The 22,198-nt window shown below is 37.3% G+C and overlaps 1 protein-coding gene across 4 annotated transcripts in view; it reads right to left on the reverse strand.

Annotated features, from left to right (window-relative positions):
- Positions 1–22,198, reverse strand: part of Eip74EF (Ecdysone-induced protein E74) — a 74,795-nt gene that overhangs the window by 32,632 nt on the left and 19,965 nt on the right. The gene's annotated exons all lie outside the window — the stretch shown is intronic.

Here is a 22,198-nt window from a genome sequence, read left to right on the forward strand (position 1 = left end):
TCCCAATCAAGTTCAATCGTGTCACCGTAAATTGTCTTTCATCTTTGAAAAATGAAGATTAAAATCGGCTTGCGTGTAAAAAAATATTTGCATAATTATCAGGGGATTAATTTTAATAAACTTGTTAGAATTGGTGTAGGCCAAACTGGCCCGGCTTGCATCAATGATTTACAGGGTGTACCCTGTAGATTTCACTTCTTTGGTCAAGAGTGTCTTCTACATAAACTGCAAAATTTGCATTTTTCTGAGATCCTAAACGCATATGTGGAGTGTCTCTGGATGTTAACGAAATGGGAATTTCACAGGCAGTGAGTACAACGGTAAAACCTCCTCAAAAATAATAAACACAAGGAGAGTGGCCGATTATTTGTCTGAAATGTTTCCCGGTAGTCATTTCGGGTAACGAAGACACACGTTGGCCGGAAAGTTCACCAGACCTTTCCCCATTGGATTATTATTTATGGGGCACTATGAAAGAAGCAATTTCAAAATGTACGCTCACCAGTATTGATGAGCGGCGATGGAAGGCGCAAAATTGAAAATGGCTGTCGAAAATCGGATCGTCGGATTTCAAATATCACATCGCTACGTTGTAAAAGAGGAAAAGCTGCAATGGTGAAGTGTCAATCACTTTGAATTATTTTCTCAAATAAGCTGAGAGAAAACCTAAGGGTTATTCCAAAAATTTCAATGTTTTAGAATTTCTCCGAAAGTGATGGGAATTTTTCAAATTTTAAAACAGCATATTCTTGAACTCCAAGTTGCGCAACTTTACCTTAACTGGAACGACCTCGTATCTTTTATGGCTACTAAGATGATTGTGCTCCAGAAACGCACACCCTGTATATCAGATTTGAATATGACCATGCTGAGAAAGGAAAACAGGGCTCTAAATTTTAAGATTTTAAAAATCAAAATCTATTATTACTGATACTGATATTACTCGAGAGTATTTCGTATGGCTTTTTCCATAAGTAACTCAAACTTAATGAGAAACAAATTAAAAAAACAACTTAATATACACGGTGGACTCTATCAAAAGATGGAGTTTTAGTATCTCAAACATAAGGAAAACGGTTTTTCAAATGTTGAAGGTGTCGCTTCACAAAACGCAAACTAACCGAAAACCGAGAGCTACCAAAATGGGTATTAGAGAATTCTTCGTTGTGATTGCAAGGACATCCGGTTTTGAAGGTTCATTGGTGCAGTCAAAGTCCGTCTGGCTTTCGAGATGCGAGAACTGATAATAAGATAGGATTTTATAGATTTAAATTAATATTCTCGTCGGTCGTTTCCCATAAGAACGGAAAATGCTTCAGACAATGGGAGGTAGTATTGAATTAATGCGATGCACTCCCCTTTACTTGCTGCAGACAACAGAAATTTAGCGTTAAAATTTCAAGTATGAATTAGTTGCTGACTAACACCCCTTGCTATCTACTGGGAAGCGATGATGAATCTTCCTCATTAGCGAACCATTAGCGAAACCTTGAGCTCTACCAAAGGCAAAATCCTAATCTCAGAAATGTTTAAATATTAACCTTTATGCCCGTTAACCCAGTTTGGCGATATTTACAGGATTACATAAGGAAACAGCGCCATATTGAATAATATTTTTTATTGGGTTGCTTAGCATAAACCGAAATTTTTACGATATAACTTTGCAGTTGTTTGTTTCGTGGCCGGCCAGAAATAACTCGAAATGATTATCAAAACAAACTGTAACCATAACAATAATCATTTTGTAACACCCCAGTTCCTTGTTTACGAGGTTCGCCAAAAAATTCGTCAATGAAACGCATCATGGGTGCACCCATGTGGGTTAAGGTTAGTGCGGCCGATTCGCGAATAACAATAACGATATAATAACTGGAATGTCACGTCGATTGTCGATATAAATTTGTTGCTGTATTTTCGAGTAAAACAAACCATTATTATTAACCATAAAAAAACACTTGAAAAAAAGGAGTACCTGACTAACTGCATACAATAATATTTGTGTCTGAAAATTAATTAATCTTCAATTGCATTTCGGCCCTGAAACTATTGAAAAAGTAATGGCATAATTACGCCGAACCAACGAACGATGAAACGAATTATCCCAATTCGATCAAGAAGTGCTTTGTGTTGGATAAATAGGGAAATCGGGTGTTTAATTGGTAATTTATTTGGTGAATTTGGGTGCGAAGTGGATTTGAGAACCCAGAGAAGACCTCGTGAAGGCGGGAAAGACTAAGAAGGAACAAAAATTAGATTGTATCGATACATGTATGATGTATGATGTAGCACGCATAACCAGGCCTTAAACTCGTATAAAAATCCCTCAGGGATTAACTAACAAGGGAAGTGAAATTCTGGTAATTATTACCAAAAAATTACTGCAAAATAGGGTCGTCCATAAAGTTCCAGTTCCATCGCGCTTGTGAAAAGAGCCGTGCCGAAACCAATTGGACACTTTAAGACATTTTTAAAAGCTTAAAACAGCACATCAAAAATTTCGTAAGGAATTGGCACCCAATTTTTGCCACTTTTCAAACTTCGAGCATCAATATCTCAGGAACCAGTACGGTAATTGTCTTAAAACTTAGTTCCACTTAATCGTCTCAACGAGCTCTATGACTTGGGTTGCGATATCTCTTTTAACTTTCGAGGTTTGAGGTCACTTTAACACTCATTTTCGCAAGTTTTAAAATGCCCAAAAATTGAAATTTTTCAAACTGAGAATCTAACGACGGTCCATATGAAATTTAAACAATGGATTTACACGAAAGGAAAACCTGAGAAATCGAATGCATAGGACACTCTGTATAACTATAGATAACGTAAAAAATAACATTTCGGTAGAGAATTTTGGAACGTAGTAAATTATATGGGCAAGTATAAGGTGGCTATCAAATGTTTGAAATTACCATTTTTATATATTTTTTCTTATTTAAATTTTTTGGTTTAACGAATTTTAGTCGTTTATTGGTTGATTGAAATTCAAGCCCCCAAAAAGTGTCATAAAAACTCCTTTTCTTCTCTCTTCCTCTCTCTGATTTTTCTATTTTTTATTCAATATGTTCTAGACGGCTCCATTATGCCTTCTTTTACCCTCTGGATCGCGTCGCCTCCACCTAGATTTCGAGTATGTAACTCTTTCTATAATTTGGTACAATATCAATCATTTATTCCGTAATTTGAAAACTGACATTTTATTATTATTGCCGTATGTTTTGTTCCTTGTGAAACCAATAAAAATACCCATCCTGCAAACATGTCTTCAAAGAAATACACACCTTATAAATTTAAATTTGGAACGTAGCTCACGCTATATTCACATTACAAATATAGAGAGCTGTCAAATATTTTGGATGACTGTGTTCGATATTTCCACTTTGGATACCTTTTTTCTAAATGTTTCCTCATTAAAATTTTCGGTTTTATTAAAATTTTATCGCTTGTTAGCTAGCCAAACTTAAGACTCCAATAATTCTCATAAAAAAAACTCCTCTTCTCTCTCCCTATCTTATTTATTTTATCCTTATAATGAGTTGAATAAAATTTGGAGCAACTGTCTTTAAATTGTAAAAAAATGGAAAATGTTGTGAAAAATTACATTTTAACAGTCTAAAAGAAAAAAATATCGACAGACTCATGAGACGGTTCGGATAACGGTAACTCGATTTGAATGCCTCACAAGATTCAGCGAAGAATAATTATTTCGACGATGAATATCTGTGAAATAACTTTTCAATCAAAAACTTCAACTCGTCCTCTACAACCCAACAAAGGTTAAAACTTTTCATCGTAAAATGAAAATTGTGTCTGTCGACAACGGTTTTAAGTTGCAAAATGGTTATTAATGTATGTCAAGCCATGTTCGTTTGAGGTAGGTTTTGTCCTAATGGACTCGTAATGCAGCGCAATTACACCGGTAATTGCAGCGGTGCGGTTTAAATATAGAAAAAGTGCCTCGCAAAGATGGTTGATACGACTGAGTCCTATTCTACAGGGTGATTAACGGCCGATGGCCGATTAGATGTTTGCGAAAAACGGGACACGTGATCTTTCTGAAAATTTTCAAATATAGGTAATGGGTCTTGCTCTATCTAAAGTATTTTTAGCAATGCGATGTTGCCGGTTTTATAAAAGACTAGTAGCAACTTCGATATATTAGATGGGACGCCCTACATATTATTTAATTTTTATGTTTATTTTTTATCGTTTCTGCTTTATAATACCCATACCAATCTCTAACGGTTTGCAAAATATTAATTAATTTTTTTTTGTTCCCAATAAACACTAGTAAAAACCCTGCCACACCGTATTTTAAATAGAAATGGTTTTACTTTGTATAGGGTAGCTCAAAATTGGCTTTTACAGTTAAGACACTGAACCTGTCTGTTTTTTTTAAAGACACCTTGTATATTAGCAAATGTGCTGAAAAACAATTAAATTTCATTTCAAACGGTACATCACGTTCCTATATGAACCATCATATTTCATAAATAAATGATGTTTTGTGTATTGTCTGTAAACATTGAATTATTTTAGAATATTTGTCTAAGCTGGCGCTGGACCACCATGGTGGATGAAAGTAAATCAACTGTCAATAGTTTCAACAATTTGACAGGAAGCGCGGTCGAAAATATTTCTTTGCGCGCTTTTAAAAATAGTGACTCGAAAACTATGTGAAGAGCAGAAAATAGCTATTCAAGTAAAATCTTGGATGTGGAACGGACAATGTAACGAAATTACAGGAAGAACATGCAGAAAGTTCAATGAAATATATCGTTATTACAGTATATGGTTGAAAAGAAGTATATACAGATATAACACAATTTCATTAATTATAGATTAAAAATAACTGCGGAAACTATTTTATCTAAACCTGCAACTTTTGATGGCGAAAATATTGTGAATATTTCAGCTCATTTATGCGCTTAACCCCAAGCCTTTCATAGTATTGTAGACATTTTGAGGTCAGCATATGCTTCGATTCAAAAAATTCTAGCCAAAAATAATATGAACGCATCCAAGTTTTCTAGAGTTCGACCCCTAAAGACAGAAGGTTAAAAACGCAGGATTCACTTTTTTGGAGCAATTTTAGCACGCAAACAAAAAGACCTCAACTTATTTAAAAATATAATTTGGTCAGAGGACGATTTCCAGAGAAGATAACCACCATAAACAGAATAAACACTTCTGAGCTCCAAACGTGGTTAAAGAAATTGGATTTCAAAAAAAATTCATTTTTAAGGTTTTTTGCATCGTGAATGATAATCAAATAAATTTCGTCATTCAGAATGGACCATTAAATTCTGCCAGACATCTCGAAATCCTAAGGTGTAAACGATTGTAAATGACGCTGGTAAATTATTTTTTAATAATACTGACTCTAGAAGAATATCACACTTGTGGGTTCCAATTAGGCACAACACCGCCTCACTGCAATCAAAAAGTAACAAGGGATCTCTTTGAAATGTTTGATAACCGTTGATTTAGGCGTTTGAGCCCGTGGGATTGACCTGCTCTATCTCCCGATCTTACCCCACTGGATTTTTACTTGTAGGGTAAGATAAAAAAAACGAGTTTATCTTACACCAGTAAAGCGTAAAGAGGAATTGCGCACACGTGTAACCAACTGCATTTGTGAACTTGATGCAAATGAGATCCGGAGGGCCAAAAATCAATCTCTAAATGTGCAGATTTTGAAGTGTTTGGAATTCAATAAAGGCCATCTTGCGCATGTAATGTAAATTTTGAAAAATTGATTTATATAATATGGATGACGTGGGTTTTAGTTAGAATTTGAGATATTTAGAGAACTGTGAACTTGTTCCGCATCTAATAGCATTGTTTTGAGTCCGTCTAAACGGGCAAACAAGCATTCACAACATCCCTAGTAAACTCACTGTCAAAGAATTTAATTTTAAGCCTCCTTGTGTAAGGTAGGATCACTTTTTCTATATTTGGCAAACTCATGGATGTTTCCGAAAAAATCTGCAATTTCCGATTTCGGTTACAAAGATTTTATTACGGCATAACATTAGTTGATATTTCGAAAACTGCTAGAGGTAGGTCTAGGAAGCATTAAAGAGAATTGGGCAAAAAGAAATAGCGAACCTAAAATGAAATGATATACAGGGTGTCTCATTGAATATATAGGAGTTGCTGCTACTTTTTGATACAGCTGGCAACCTCGCATTGCTGAAAAAATGTTAGGCCGATAGAGCAAGACCGACTGTCAATATTTGCAAATTTTTAACAGGACAATGTGTCCCATTTTTTTAACGTTTAACCAACCATCTACCGTGGATTACTTTGTTTATATGGTGTTAATCGTTTATGTAAATTTTTGGTGCAGAAAAGAAGCTCTACATTTCGAGGTTTATTAGAAAATGAGCGCGGTTTGCGGTCGGCAAAATGTGCGCATATTGAAGAAAACAAGCAATTCTGACAGTTGAGGTTATGCCCATTTCCGCGCGTGCTCGCTTTGTTTACGTTTTACAGTGCCACCAACGGTAGTTCGTGACAATTTTCTTAAAGCACCGACGCCATCTTCTTTCTTTTTTTTTTGTTTTTCTCATTTGTTTTGTGGCGACATCTTTGGACCCCCTGCACGGCGCCGCACGTCAACTACCGGGTGTTGGCCGCGTCTATGCGCTTTATTGTCTTCGATTTTGAGCTCGTTCGCATCGAAAGTGCAAAATTTCGCTTTCCCCAGCATGCACAGTGGCAACTACGGCGTCGTAATTCTCTTGCAGTAAGGAAGTGCAAGTGCAGCGAACGGATTCAAGGTTCGCATACCGCCGCGGGCAAAACGGCAGACGGCTGCAGAAGCGGCATTCCTGCAAACCTACTTAGACGGCTTTTGCAGGAAGAATGGGTTAAGACCGGCTTTATTTACCGAGCAACGGTTGGATGCACTTAATGGGGCGGCTCCGGTTTTTCTCATTCGCGCCTCGCAATATTAATTGCCCTCGTGTCTACTAGGGAAGAAATTTTCCAGATTTCTCTTGACGCCTTTCTGTAACGCGCATCGTCCTCGTATCGCGAACTTTTGTTATTGAAGTTAATTAACTATGCAGTGGTACCAGAACCAAAATATGTGCTCTCTCTCCAAACCACAATAACACTCACGATTGAAAAAACTGCGTGCGCCATGAAACGGAACCAAACTATTTACGATTTACTAGTCCAAAGTCACATTGTGACCTTTAACGTGGAATTGGAGATCCGATTGATTGATTTTTTCACTCATCCCATTCGTTACATTTTAGTAAAGGTGGTTGATCGCGATAATCACTAATTGAAAATGGGTCAATGTTCTCGCGTTTTTGCAGCAATTTTGGTTAATAATACACGTCGTATAGAAGTTACAATCGTTATATATACGAAGACAGTTTTTGTCTCTCATCTCGGGAACCCGTCCATATATGGTGGGAAAAAATAAACTTCTCCGACCACTCGCAGACTTCATTTTGATTCTGAAAACTAATGTTTATTGCCCGAGACGGATCGGTTATAGGGTTTTTGCCACTTCGGGAGGTACCCGAGGCTGCGTTGCCTTCACATCAAGGACGGAGTGGTACCGATAATTTTTTTTTACTATCAAAATTTTGAGGCAGAGGGGCACGCCTCAAAAAACGACGTGCGACCCCTGCACGACTTGCATGTTAGCTGCGGGGTTTCTCCCATGTATCCAAAAATTTTTTTAACTTTTGGAATTTACATCAGACCGATAGAATCTTCATCGGGTGACGATTTGACGTACCAAATTACATGAAGTTCCCCGAAGGCGTACTGATGTTTGAAACGGATCAAAGCATTTTAGAAATTATAGTATGTTTCATTATGATGGACGCATGAACTGCGATAAATTTTAAGAGAAAAAAATGTAAATAAGTAAATTCAGCTTTCTTGGCGTTATTAATTTTAAGCGGCGATATCTCGGAAACCAGTGGAGCAATACCCTCAAAAAATAGCTAAAATTAACCGCATCGATTAACTCTATGCGCATGCCTAGACGAACTTATAATATTTCTTGTAGTTTCTGAGATATGGACTCCCTTTAAATTCTATTTTTACGATATTGGAAGTGCCTCAAAGTTATACTGTCTCAAACTGCATTTTCAACGGTCCGGGACCTAAATTAAGATGTCTCGGTTCAATAGACGATCCATATTAGTCGATTAAACCAAAAAGCATGACCTTCAAAATTTCGACATTTTTCCGAAACTCTTCAAAAAGGACCCACTCATTTGCAGTCGTTTGCTTTTGAATGCTTTGATTTCTATTTTTGCAATTTAGGCGGAAAATGTTTAAACATTTCAAAATTCGCCAAAAACTATTATAGCTTCTTCACCATTCAGCCATGATCTAGGAAATTTGTGGATAAAACTGCTTCACAAAATACATGTTAAGTGTTTGAGGTTTTTAATGCAAAATTTAGAGATAAAGAAATATGACTTATAGCGTACCAGCCTCACACGACTTCCATACTAATTGAAAGATTGCTCTCACATATCCTCATTTTTCTTCAAACTAATTCGGGGCACAATTTGTCTTATTTGAAAAATTAGGCTTTTATTATAAAGGGATTTCTCCAATTCGCACGCACTTTCCATAGGGAGCGCATTATCCTTGCTTTCCAACGCAAAAAATCTCAGTGATTGATAATGTGAATACGTTTTCGGCAGTAGTGGAGGGCGTTTCATCAAGAAAAAGGAGACAAATTGTGCGCAAAACAGTAATGTGGTGCCCGAAATTTTATTAAGAACATTTCTCTTGAAGAAGCTTAGGCCCAATAGAATATAAAATTGTGAATTCGGACTTACAGAGAGTAACGGCCTCAGAAATAAATCGAAGACAATGGAAAACATCGGCCGTATTGTCGCTCTTAGTGCACAGTAGGATGATATCCCGAATTCGCCATAAATTTAAAAAATGGAAACTCCACAGTGTCTACATCTAGTGACAATTTTAATATGAGTACTTAGATTGACATAATTTTTCAGAGATGTCACTGGGGTTTGAAACTGCTTCACCTATCTTTACTTTTTAGTTTTTAAACGGCCTTTTTGGATTTTTCCGCCGTCCACGCAAATGAGCGTCGCGACACCCTAGACCCTGTGAACATTGCCCTTCTCCGGGTCAGGGTCGGGTAACGCCATGTCTCATTCCAATTTAAGCAAAAATGGAAGTAGGGGGGGTGTCTAGCCAACAACGCCCTGGTTGTTGACCTGCTGCGACGCGGATAATGGAAAAACTTTTCCCCAAAATGATAGGGAAACGTCACGTAATCAAACCTTCCGATTTGGCAACTCTTGATCTTTGCCAGACAATTACACAAAAATGGGCTTTTATTGCGCACATGTAATGAACGCAATTTGCCTAGAAACATTTATCTGCGAAATGGGAGCAACTGCATTCCTCGCCCATACATGGGAGCCAATAGAACCCATCTTCGAATGGAGAACCATCGTTGCTCAATTGGCCTTTTAGGAATTTTTTTTCTGCGTAGATTTAGCAGCAGAAAAGTGGTTTGATTGACCACGATGTGTCGCCATTGATAGCCAAGAAAATGGGGTGAATGGGTTGTAATGGAGAAGGCCACTTCGTTGCAAAATTTATAACGAGCAAAAATTCTCGTCATCTAAACAGCTTCTTCGAAAGAAGAAATATGTTGAGTCTCTAACTCTTGTGATAAATGACCTAAAATGGACACGACTTGACCTGCTGTTATTGAACTGTCACCATTGAACCAACAACGATCGACCGATTAATAATAAAAAAAGCAATTTTCGAGTGTTAACCTCAAAACGGTTAATCAGGAGACTACCTGGCTTTTCAATTATTATGCGGCTATGCAATAAAATAAATAAATAAAAAAATACCTCGGCCTGAGGTCAACGGTTCTGCGGCTTTTATTATTATAATTTCCATTTGCACGAAGCCTAATTACCATAACTACATCTAAAGTGAAATAATACATTCGCCTTGGATGGGGTCTTAGATTGCGGGTTTTGTTTGAAAATTTTTGTTCTTGTTGATGGTATAATGAGGCAATCAACAGCGGGCAATGAAAGTGCGTTTAGTTTCTCGATGGTCAATTGGTCATTTCCGGGAAACCGTTAGAGAGCCAAGAATCGGATAAGATGCCTTTCACTACCCATACTTGTAATAAATTTAATTTCGGGATTTTTCCCGTGTAGTCGAGTCTTCCTTATGCAAAACCTTTAAATAATGTCCATTGTTGGTATTTAAATCTATTGCTGACCCCTGAAAATAACAATAATACCGCCGCGTGTTTTGCAGGAAAAAACTTGAGTGCTCCTTTAAAAAATGTGGATTAAACAAAGGTTGTTGCCTATCAATTAAGGGGCCATTGTTTAAAAATTTGTTAATTTTTTCTTAATCAAACATAATAAATTTGAAAACATCAGCAAAACTTGTCCCAATTTAAATACAATGAGGAGAAATGTGCGAGTTTTCTCTTAGTGAGAAAATTTGAATTTTATAAGGAAAAGTGACTAAGTCTTCTTTAATAAGCAGAGTTTTTGTTGATGTTGATTTTCTACCTCCAGATTTCGATTTTCGCATTTTTCAATCAACACTCAATAAGAGTTTCTAAGGAAAATGGAACGTGCATCATGAAAATAAACTGCATCAGCCAAGTTCGATTTGGCACGGAATACACGATTATTACTCTGCTAAATAATTGAAAATTGTGCAGGTCAGACGCTAAAATCAATTTATTGATCTACAAAGCTATTTAAACTCTTATTAAAGCGGATAATGAAAAAACTGCTTTCAAATTAGTTACTTCTTAACAATTATCTTTGGGAGAAATCCACCGAAAATTGATCTAATCGATGGTTTTATCCATAAAAATAAATAAACATTAGGAAGCTACATACAGGGTGTAACACATCATCATGGAGATACTTCCCGGAGCGATACTCCGTAAAATAATAAAAAAATGCTAATAGACCCCCGGTCAAAAACACACAACTTGCGATATACAGGGTGGCAAAGTTTCACATTTTTTCTCATATTTTTCGTTTTTCCCACGTATGCCTTTCAATGAGACTCTCTGCAATAAAACGTCAAAATCTTCGGTAGCCATTTACAGGATTTTATGTTTTTTTGAGTCATATACTATTTTATGCCTTGTGTCTTTTTTGGGAACACTCTGTATGAATTTTAATACCAAATTAAGAGTCCTTCTTTAATTCTTTAGCTTCTAGGTCTCGTGCAGTATTTTCGTAATTTCCATCGTTTTTGTAGAACTTACAGAAATATCTATCGATGCAAATTAAGAATGTAAAAAAGTAAAGAAAAAAATAATCATTCGGCTCAGTTATCAATTATTTGAAGTAATTTGTAACATCTAATCAAATTTCTAGAAATATAAATAAATCTAAATGAAAAGAAAATTATAAAATTGTTGAAAATGTCCTTTAAAAAATGTATAATTTTGCCACCCTGTGTGTTTGTCTATTAAGATATGTTTATTTTGCACACTACTATGGCTCCCTAAAATATCTTCCTGATGACATGTTGCACTCTTTATATACATGTTTTTAGGTATTCAATTTTCTTCGGATTGAGTGGCAGCTGGATTAAAACTGACAATGACAATAGATTTTGAGGAAAAAATTTACAGAAAATGAGTACCATATCAAGGGATCTATCTTTAAAAATAAGAAATTTACAATTTTTCAAAATTTTGTTTTTTTAGAACTAAGTGACGGCTACGTCAAACCTGATAATTGCAATCGCCTTTCTGGGGAAAATTAGTTAAAAACGAACACCATGTCGAAAGGTCTATCTACCGAAATAATGAAGTTATAGTTTGCTTTTAATTTCGATTTTTTCAAAGTGGATGAGAGCTACATCATAGCTGACAGCGATAATCGTTTTATGGAAAAAATTAGCTGGAAGTCAGTATCACATCAAAGGCTTACGTGCGGTATCTGCGGAAAAAAGGAAGTTATCGTTTTTTAATATTTCGATTTTTCTTAATTAAGCACGCAATATCTGAAACTTAGTACCATACTGATAAGTCTATCGTTCAAGATAAGGAAATTTTTTGGATATTCGACGATTTTTTGGTAATCCAGAATGTTCAATATTTCTTGTTAGTCCTAAAGAATTTTTGAGTGGTTTTTTAGACCTATAGATCGATTTTCGCGATTTCTCAATAGATTTTTAGTCTCTTGATGGCAATTAATAGTCGAACATTTCCGAAGAATTTTTGGTCTTTCAAAAAGAAACTGTGCGTATATTCCTTCATTGGGTTTACAAAATTTGCTACATGGAAATGCGAATACCGGCCTATAAAAGTATAGTAGGTTTGGCAATTATTGTTCGATTCTAACCAATATAACGTGTGTTCGTCATTCCGGTGCGCCTTGACACGCTTTAAACTCAGAACTTTCCTGATTTGAAACGTAAAATCCGGAGGTTTTGACACTAGTCTGCTTCTAAAACTTTAAACTGATCGTTAATTTGTAAACCATTAATTAATCGTTACATATAAATATCTCCAACTAATTCCTCAAACTACACTTTCAAGACTGCTGGCCGTTAACTGAGGTATTCACGGCATGTACTGGATACAAAAAATAGCAAAACCTGAAAAATCGAATATGTAAATTGTCTCACGAAAAAGGTGGATGCAGCAATTTTTTTTGGAATATTTGAGGGCTTGTGTCTTGGAGATGACTTAGTCAAAACTCCCAATAATTTTAGTATATATATATATTTTCATAGTAATTTTAGAAACTCAGCAATCCAGTGAACTAATAGCTATTTACGAAACGCGTGAGGAAATGGTTTACTGAGTACTTTACCACACGATGATTGGACATAACACGTTAATTGTCGTTCGATCAACGATCGAGTGTGGTAAAGCCAACGTCACTTCGCACGTATTAGGTACATACAATATTTATTCTACCAGACATAAGTATCAATTTTATTGCCGTCTGTAAGTTCAATTGACTATTACCTTGCTGTAAAATTTTCACACATACACGTGCGATAACTGTTTTACTGCACATATGTCAATGTCAAATACTTAGAAAAATTTTGAAACTGACACATGTCACTTGATTTGCTTGCGTCAAAGTACTATTTCAGATTACCATTGCAGAATATAGAAAAGAAATATTTAATTAACCAACAGTGCACCTTACTGATTTTACAATTAATGAACTTTTAGAGGCAATTCTTATTAAATTTTCTTATTAAATAAAATCATCCACAGTATTCCCGTGATAGAGGGTAGTTTATAAGAAATTCCCAATCTACGACCCATTTCTAGAAGAACCGGCCTTGAAAATTTCTATAATTTATGAATTTCAGATAAGGTATTTCCGATATACAGGCCCTCAAAAATGATGAAAAATATTACTTTATCTACCTTTTCTGTAAGCAGTTTATATGGGACACCCTGTATAACTTGGCACAGAAACAATTTAATATGTAGTTTTGTTAGAAAAATAAGGTTTGTTGAGAAAAATTCACCAAAACAATTTGGAACGTAGCTTACAATATATTTACGTTAACAGCATAGGGCGCTTGTCAAAACTTAGGGGCGACTATGTTCGATAATGCGCTTGAATTACTGCTTTCCTTTATGTTTTTTGTTATTTAAAATTGTGTTTTAATAGAATTTTTATACATTTACTGGGTTCATCATTAACCATGTTAGTATTGAAATCGGTAGAATCTGGAACAGTAGTATTATCATTAAAAAAAAACTCAAATGCAAAATCGTTGAACTGTAGTTTCAAGGTTCTCAGTTAATTGAGTTCAATCGATTTAAACGAAATACTACACCTCCAAAATTAAAAAAAAAAAACGTTTTTTTACTGTTGTTGAAGCTTAGATCGTGAATATCTCAGGAATACGAATTGAGGAGATAATAAACAATTAACAGCAACCCAAATTATAAGAAAAAAGCGGTTTTAAAGCTTCAAATTTTTTTCCCATCGGAAGTTTTTCAAGACCAGACGTCTCGAACATGTGTTTCTAGTTTAAAAATCCGAAATAGTGTCACGTCCATTAAAATATTACGCCCTGTTTTAGGGTTGCAACCTTTAACACATTTTTACATTCCGACATGATGGGTTTTAATGCGTGATAAATATCCCTTTTTTTTAGCTCCTTTCGGGAGGTTACGTGCGCCGCACATTGGGGCGGATCAGTTTAGTCTAATAAAAATGTTTTGGAAACAAATAAGGGCAAAAAATAGCTCCCTTAAGGGTTTTTTTAACTGCCGGTAAACGTGGTTTAACTGAACCCAACCCGTGAAGATTTGCGTATAAATGAACCAGATTAATTCGAGAACGAACACAGTGGTCTTTAACACTAACAACCTAAAGAACCGGCGGCGAGTAAAATTTTTGGGAGTGGTCCAATTTTAATATTCGTAATGTGGGTCAATTATTATTATTGCAAATGTCGCCCAAAAAAAGGTGTTGCAACGTAGTTGATTTACGTAATTTTGCGTGGCGCAGCCCAAATTGCGAGATTTACAGTCCCTCACGTTTGTTTTCGTTTCTCCAGATTATTTCTGTTTTGATTTATGTTCTTCGCTAAAGTTTTCAATTCGTATAAAATTTACTCTCGCGGATGGAACGACCCTGAAAGAGGTGACCTTGATTATCGAGCGATCCGGGAAACTGGAAATATCCAGGTTCGCTGCTGCTGTGTGTTGCCAGGATACGCACAGAGGGATCAAGTTCGCAACAGCCTCCGGCAAGAACGGTTAAAGAGGTCAGGAATGGGCGCGTGGGAGGCGTCCTCAATTGGTCTCGTTAACGGTGGCGGATTTGCCGGCAATCAGCTTTGCATTCAATCGTAATTTTGCAATTTGCAGCCCCCCTGAGAAGGGGGGGTCCAGTGACCGTGAGGGGTAATGAAAAGAACGAAAGACGGCAATCGGAGGCAAAGAAATTGCCAATGGGTTTGTGCAGTAACTAAAGAAGAATTTTGAGAACAAATTGAAGCCTCGTTGTAAAAATTCCAGAGGGGGCGTGTTTTTTTATCGCGACTGCCTAAACTAAAACTGTTTCAATAAAATAAAACCCTGTGAAGAGTAAAAAACAGGGCTGAGCCAAATATGCTGTGCCCACAGGGGGATTTAACAAATAATCAGCAATTTATAAATGTTCCAGGGGCGGCGTTATTGTTTTTAATTCTCGTTTCTTATCGTAAAATTACATATCCCCGTTAAGTTTTAAACCCTGGCACTAATAAACAAAAAAAGCTGCTCCAGTGAATTTTATGATGAAATTTGCAGTAAGGGATTAATGGGAGATTTAGGAATAAATATCAGCGGTTTATGAAATCTCTAGGGGCGGCGTAACTGTTTTTTATTTTTTTTATAATAAAACCACCTCGGTAAGTTTAAAACTCTATAATTAATTAAGAAACGGAGCTAGACCAATGAATTGTATTGTGAAATATGCGGTAATTCCGGGGAACTTTGAAATAAGTAATCAGTTATTTATAAAGTAGCAGTGGTGGACTTATTGTTCTTATTTTCCTTTTTTTTATAGTAAAAGTACCTCAGTAAGTTTGAAACCTTGTAATTAATATGGAAATGGAGCTACGCCAATGGCTTTTATTGTGAAATATGCAGTAATTACAGGGTGATTTACAAATAAGTAATCAGATATCTATAATTTTTGCAGAGGCGGACTTAATATTTTCTTAATTCTTCTTAATAATTCATCTCTCGAATTTCTTTGCGATGTTTGCAGTGAGTACAGGGCAACTTCGAGACAAATAAATGAAGATTCCAGGGATGGAGTCAACCGCGGTAACACAGCCGAACGGTAACATATCGAAGTATGACGCGTCTATTGAAAACTTAAGCCTAACGTAATCCCTCAAATAAGAAAAGATCTATTCATACCACAGGAGTTTAAAGTAAGTGATATAAAGTGGATATAGAAATGTGGCGAATACCCTTATAAAGACCGACTTCCTTTGGGACACTTGTCTTCTCCAGCAGACCCTTCCAAAGGCACTTTTCTTGTACATTCTCCCTTTGCGGTATTTTAGCGCCACCGGCTGCCACCTGTCTCATATCTCAAATGCGTTTATCTCTGCCTACAAGGTGGGCGAAATTTCTTCCATTATGTAATAGAAAATTGCCCCAAAATTCAGGCTCGTGTGGGCAAGTCATATGCAAATCCTTTCTCGGATACGACACACATACCCGACACGTACGGTATGCGAAAAGAAAAATATTTTAAACTTGACAGCGGTGTGCACTAGACTGTGTAATTCCACGGTGCTTTCAATTAATTTAACAATTTGTTCTTACTCGGTGCAAAAATGAATTTTAATGGTGAACTTCACCTCGCACTCGATCTCGACTGGTTCGAATGGGAAAAAAACACGTAATCGAGTTAGGCGCTTTCCAATTCGATTTTTTTTTGCCGTAATCGTACACAACGGGATTTTTATGGTAATTGATCCATCTTCAAATTTCCGCATTAAACAAATAATATTTGTAGTAAACAAGGATCATCGTCAACCACTTTACAATACAATGGCTCAATGAGGGTCAAAAAATAACAATCTCAATGATAGCTATCGATTAATGGCAATTTCGCGGTATTACAGGCATTTAAGTGCCGCTCTCAAGATACAAATATTTTTTTAAAATTTATTATTCTCTTAAAACTCCTAAAATAACCAAGTTTTTATCTCTCCTTAGCGCGTGTTTTAGGAAGGAAACAATAAATTTTGCAAAAACACTACAGTCGTAATTAAAGCCCTTTTCGACAGGAAGGGCAGAAGAGGGATTGATGAACTTTCCATGTCTCTTGCTTGTTGTTTTTGCAACGAGATAGGGCCTTGTTTCGAGGACGCGTGAAAATTCCCGGAATTCTTCCTCGAATTCCTCTTAAGAGCCCTTATAATATCAAGGTGGGTTCACACGGTCTGGTTCAAGGGCGATCTTGAAAATGTGTTCGGTGTCAAATGTCCATTAGAGACACGAACACTCTTTCAATAAGTGGATGTTTAGATGTACGTATCAGAACCACAGGTTCTATCTTCATCAAATTTTTTCCATTCTCTCTCTCTTGCCCTCCCTCCCCCTTATTTCTTTTTTCATTAACGTGTCCCAATCCTCTACATTATGCGTTCTTTCATCTTCTAGATCGCGTTCTTTCGGCCTAGATTCTGAGTATGGAACACTCTGTATAATTTGGTCCAAAAACAATAACTGATTCTGTAATTTGTAAATTGTTCATTTTTATGTATGAAAACTACTTTTTTCTATCTATCACCGCGTGCTTCCTACTATGAAAAACTAGCAGAAAAAAACCACGCTGCAAACGTTTCTTTAGAGAGATACACACATTATAAATTAAATTTGGAACGTAGCTCACGCTATATTTACGTTATCAGCATAGGACTGTCAAATTTTTTGGATCACTACGTTCGATATTTCACTTCGGATATCCCTTGTTTATATATTCTTCTTTATTTAAATTTTTGGGTTTATTAAAATTTGATTGTTTACTCCAACAACTGTTTAAACCCCCTCTTCTCTTTCTCTCTCTCTCTCTGCCTCTCTCTCTCTGCCTCTCTCTCTCTTTCTCTCTCTCTTTCTCTCTCTCTACCTCTCTCCCTGCCTCTCTCTCTCTGCCTCTCTCCCTCCCTCTCTTGCTTATATTTTTTTAAATCCAATTTGTTCCAGACGGCTTCATTATACGTCCTTTTACCTTCTGAATTGCGGCGCCTCGGCCTAGACTCGGCCGCTTCTATGAGTCGGCTTGGGGTAGGTCTCGACTAACGCCAGGCATCGCCGAAAGGGTGAAGGTTAAAGGCGTCAAGGACAAATCGGGCGGGAAGTGCACAAGTCCGGTCCTGCAAAAGAGCCGCTACCTTGAGAGCGCGATGAAGATCACAGCCGGTTCTGTTCCGATTGACGCTTTTGTGTTAACGTCAAATGGGGGAACGCGGATGGGGGTAATTGCTGCCATAAATTTGGGGAATGGCCAGTTTCAGCACTTTTGATGGGTTTGAGAGTTACAAATGAGGCAGACACATTTTTTTATTGGACCCGCTCGGATTAAGGGCTTTGGAACGTCGTTGGAATTCGCATTATCCCCAAGGGGCGCGTATTATAAAGTTAATAACACTACATATTTCTTTATACAGCTTGGAAACTACGAGTCTGAAAAACTTTCAATAAATCCCTTGATGTAGAGTATTAGAGTCGAGCTCAAATATAAATTTGCTGGGGAGCAGAAGAGAACTTGATCAGAAACATCAAAACTGGTTTATTTCGTCTTGCAACCTACAATTTCAATCCTTGAAATCCGCCAAAATTAGGTAGATGTTGGGGAAGTAGTGATTAAAAATTTTCGGCAAATTCCCGAAAAATTACTGCTTTTGATTAAAGCAGGATTTACGCATACATAGTTTATTGGCGCCAATGCCAACGTAATCACTCGTGCCAAAAAGTTCCACCGCTTTCAAAAGGGGGGAGGGGTTACACACATATAAATAATTGGCTCCAAATGACTAGCCCCAGGGTCTTTGCGTGTGTACGTACGTCAATTTAGAAGTTCCAGTAAACTGATGCCCATAATTAATTACCTACCGCAGTTGAACATTTTTGCGCTAAAATTGAACTAGCAACGATTTCTATAATCGAGCCAGAAATGGCGAAGATTTTTGCTTCAAGATTTTTGAAAATACATGAAATTCGACCATTTTGAACTGGCTCCAAATTACACAAAATTAGGTCTACCTGACAACAATTGACATCCCAAATTACAGAACGAAAATCTCTCAGTTTGGTGCGGCAACAGGGAAAACTTCACACCTCTGAACTAACCTGACCTAACCTGAACTAACCTGAACTAACTTGAACTAACCCGAAGTTTGTCAGTTTAGGGTGGAAGTGGGAAAAGTCCCGACTTTTTAATTTCTGAAAACCGACCAAATTTGGCAATCCTGCAATAAAATGGAGTCAACCCGCTGTGACGTGACGATTCTCATCAGACAATTCATTTAGTTAACATGGCATGTATGGGGATTCCCTGAGGCATCTACCTGTTTTATGCGTTTCAATTGAAGCTAAAAAATATGGAAAATTTCTACCATTAAATTTCAGAAAATCGATTAAAAGCGTCTGGCCCGAAGAGTCGACGCCCTAATAAGATTTTCCGCACGCAGAAATGGCGACTAGACGAATTCGAAATTAGGGTCCCCACACCCCCGAAAGTATGGGCCCAAACTCAATTTCGATAAGTGAAGGATATTTGTGAGCCAATTTTTTATGAATTTTGTTAAAAGATTCGGAGCTTTCAAAGCTTTTATTTGATAAATCCCTTGAAAAAAAGTTGTTTTGTTGGAGGTTAAAAACCTATTGTTTTTCCCTTATTTTTCTCCAATGTTCAACGATTATCTTGGGTTTCTTTGTACGTGAAATTTTGCCCCAATTCCAGTATAACGAGAATTCTTTTTGCCCTGAGGATTTGTGTGCGTTACGTAATAATGCCGCTGCCCAAACGGTGACTAAACGGGCAACAAGGATAGGCGAATTTAGGACGAAGACATTCAAATACCCATAAATTTACCCATATTACGAAACGCGATAAATTCGCGCTTGCAAAAAAACAAAGCCAATGATCTTTTTAATTCATTCACGCGCCGTACGCTCATACTGCGTTCACCTTGACAGACATTCGTACACCAACCGGAATACAAAATCGTTTTTCTTGTTTGGTTATAAGCTGAGCGCCCAAGAAACGTCAAAATGCAAAAAAGTTTGATAATTACATTTTGGGTTGTAACTCGTCACTGTTGTTTAAGTTGCGCAGCGCGCTCTTTATAAGAACTAGCGCCCTCTAAGAGCAAGAATCTCAGATGAGTTGAAGTATCTGTCTACGGCTGACAAATTCGCAGCATCAGCTGTCCGTGAGGGTGCTGCGCAGTGCAAACAAATATGGAGGAGAGCGAGTAAATCTGTCAAAATTCTGTCAGTTTGACTGGTTGCGAACGCACTCTGTTTTAAATCGCATTTTCTTCGCTAGAGGGTGAATCGATTTTTGAAACAGGTAATAGTTGCATAACCTATTTCCCATGGAGAACTGTAATTTCCCCCTTTGCTCAGTAATTTTCCTTCAACTATCGATCGTGGGATTAATAAAATATGCTGTACGCTAGGTCAAGTGCATGGTCGATAATTCTAATTTTAAAAGTTAAATAATTGAGGTTCCCCGGTAATTGCGGGAAATAGAAATAGATGGGTATTAATGTTTCATGGAGCGGCAATTTCTATTAGATTCTCCATCGCAGTAATGAACCCGATCTGTCGGTACTGAGGGGCACACCTGCAGTGCAAGAGAACTCGTTTCCTTTGCTCCTTGCGCTATCGAAAGAACAACGGCAGCGGGTTTTTTTAGGTCAATCGGATTGCCAAAATTGGCAAATCAAGTCGCATTTAGCGTGCGTATGTATGTAGCAAACATTGGTGTTTAATGTCCGACTGAGACGTGGAACGAATTAAAAACGCAGTCGATGCCTTTTATTTGTGCCGAGGCTAACACCTTATGTCAGATCGACGTCGATGACGGTGGTACCTGGTCCGTTGCGTAACCCCGTATATCTGTGACTCAGTTTGTCATTTTTCCACGCCATTTTCATCAAATTTCGACCAAGACAACGTTTAATTCATCTTCTGAAAGACTGAATAATCCCCCCTCAAAAGATTCTTGACTTTCCAGATAAATCACCCATATAGAATATCCATTTGTCCCCCCTCAAAATTCTTATAAAAGGGTCGACCTTTATTTATTCAGGCCCTTCTCAACAACATTTTAAATCGTTTGGCTCGCGGCCACTGACCTTCACCTTTCGTCCTCCGTGGGAGTCAAAAGGAGGAAAACAGCAACCACCGGACCGAAGTCCTCCCTTGAAAGCTCGATTTTCCGGGAAGTTTTCAAAAGAAAACAAGTTTCCCGCAGGATTTTTCGGGAAGTCGCACCACTGTGCTCAGCTCAAAACATGAAACTTAGGGGTGGGAGAGTGTGAACCCGGGGAGGGAGGGGAGGTTCTCCCGGAAAAGCGAAAGCGAAAGCGCACCAGTCTTGGGGTTGAGGTAGGTCGAGCATGCGCAGAAACAAGGAAGTTTCTGCGTGGGCTGGGGGAGAAAATAATTATTTTGTTGACAATACTGATGTGCTTTCTTTGAGGGGTTTAATGCCGCGATGGAGCGGATTATTGACAATCTTCATGGTAAAATATCCCCTCTTTGAAAGGGAGGATTGTTTCTTAGGGGTTTTCTGAGGAGGTATTAAGTTGTTTCCCGTGCGTTGCCCTGGAAATTTAAAGATAGTAAACACGCAAAAAACTTTGTTATCGATTTCGCGTGGGTCGCTCCAAGTACGCAATATCGGGGATACGAGAAACGTTGTGCTCAACAGGGCAGGGTGTGTCCTCTTTATGGTTTTACTCCAATATTTACTGTATGATTTTGCGGAGAGGAAAAGCGTCGCTACATTTACCAGGATTTTAGTGTATCGTATTATGCCCCTTTTTCATCATGCTGAGATAAGTGAAAACTACGTAAATAAATGCACACTAATTGGTTCTTCATGAACTCGACTTGTTTAAATATTTTTACTTTCTTCATTCCCATTGACCAGTTTCTTCGGTCTGCATATACACGCGATGAAATTGCGATTTTTCTTTCTCTTCCCTCTCATTTATTTATTTTCTATTCAACCTCCCTCATTGAGAACTTAATAGAAAATCTCTAAAACTACACGTTAAAAACGTGGAAATTCTGTACATTTTTGATTCAAAGCAAATTTTGATTTGCCCAAAGACTTCCCTTCCTCGTTTTGCCCGGTCTAAACTGAGTTCAGCGCCATCTATGAATCCCTTCCAAGCTCTAGATTCCTCAACTTGAAATTACCACCTACTGTGTGTCAAACAAGAACAGAGATAATTTTGAGGTGTAAAACACGTATATGCATTTGTCAACTGTTGCCTAGCAACGGCATACACTATGTGAACTCCAGCACAGAAATCCAAGCGTTTTGCAAGCAAAATCGGATATTTATATTGAGAAAATCGATCCTTTAGCATTTTCTTTTTTCTCTCACTTAACTACTTTTATAATAAGTCAAAAGAAGCTCTCATCGTGTTTTAAATAAACTATAGA

Source organism: Euwallacea similis, chromosome 17 (assembly GCF_039881205.1).
Source record: "Euwallacea similis isolate ESF13 chromosome 17, ESF131.1, whole genome shotgun sequence".
NCBI classification, from domain to species: Eukaryota; Metazoa; Arthropoda; class Insecta; order Coleoptera; family Curculionidae; genus Euwallacea; species Euwallacea similis.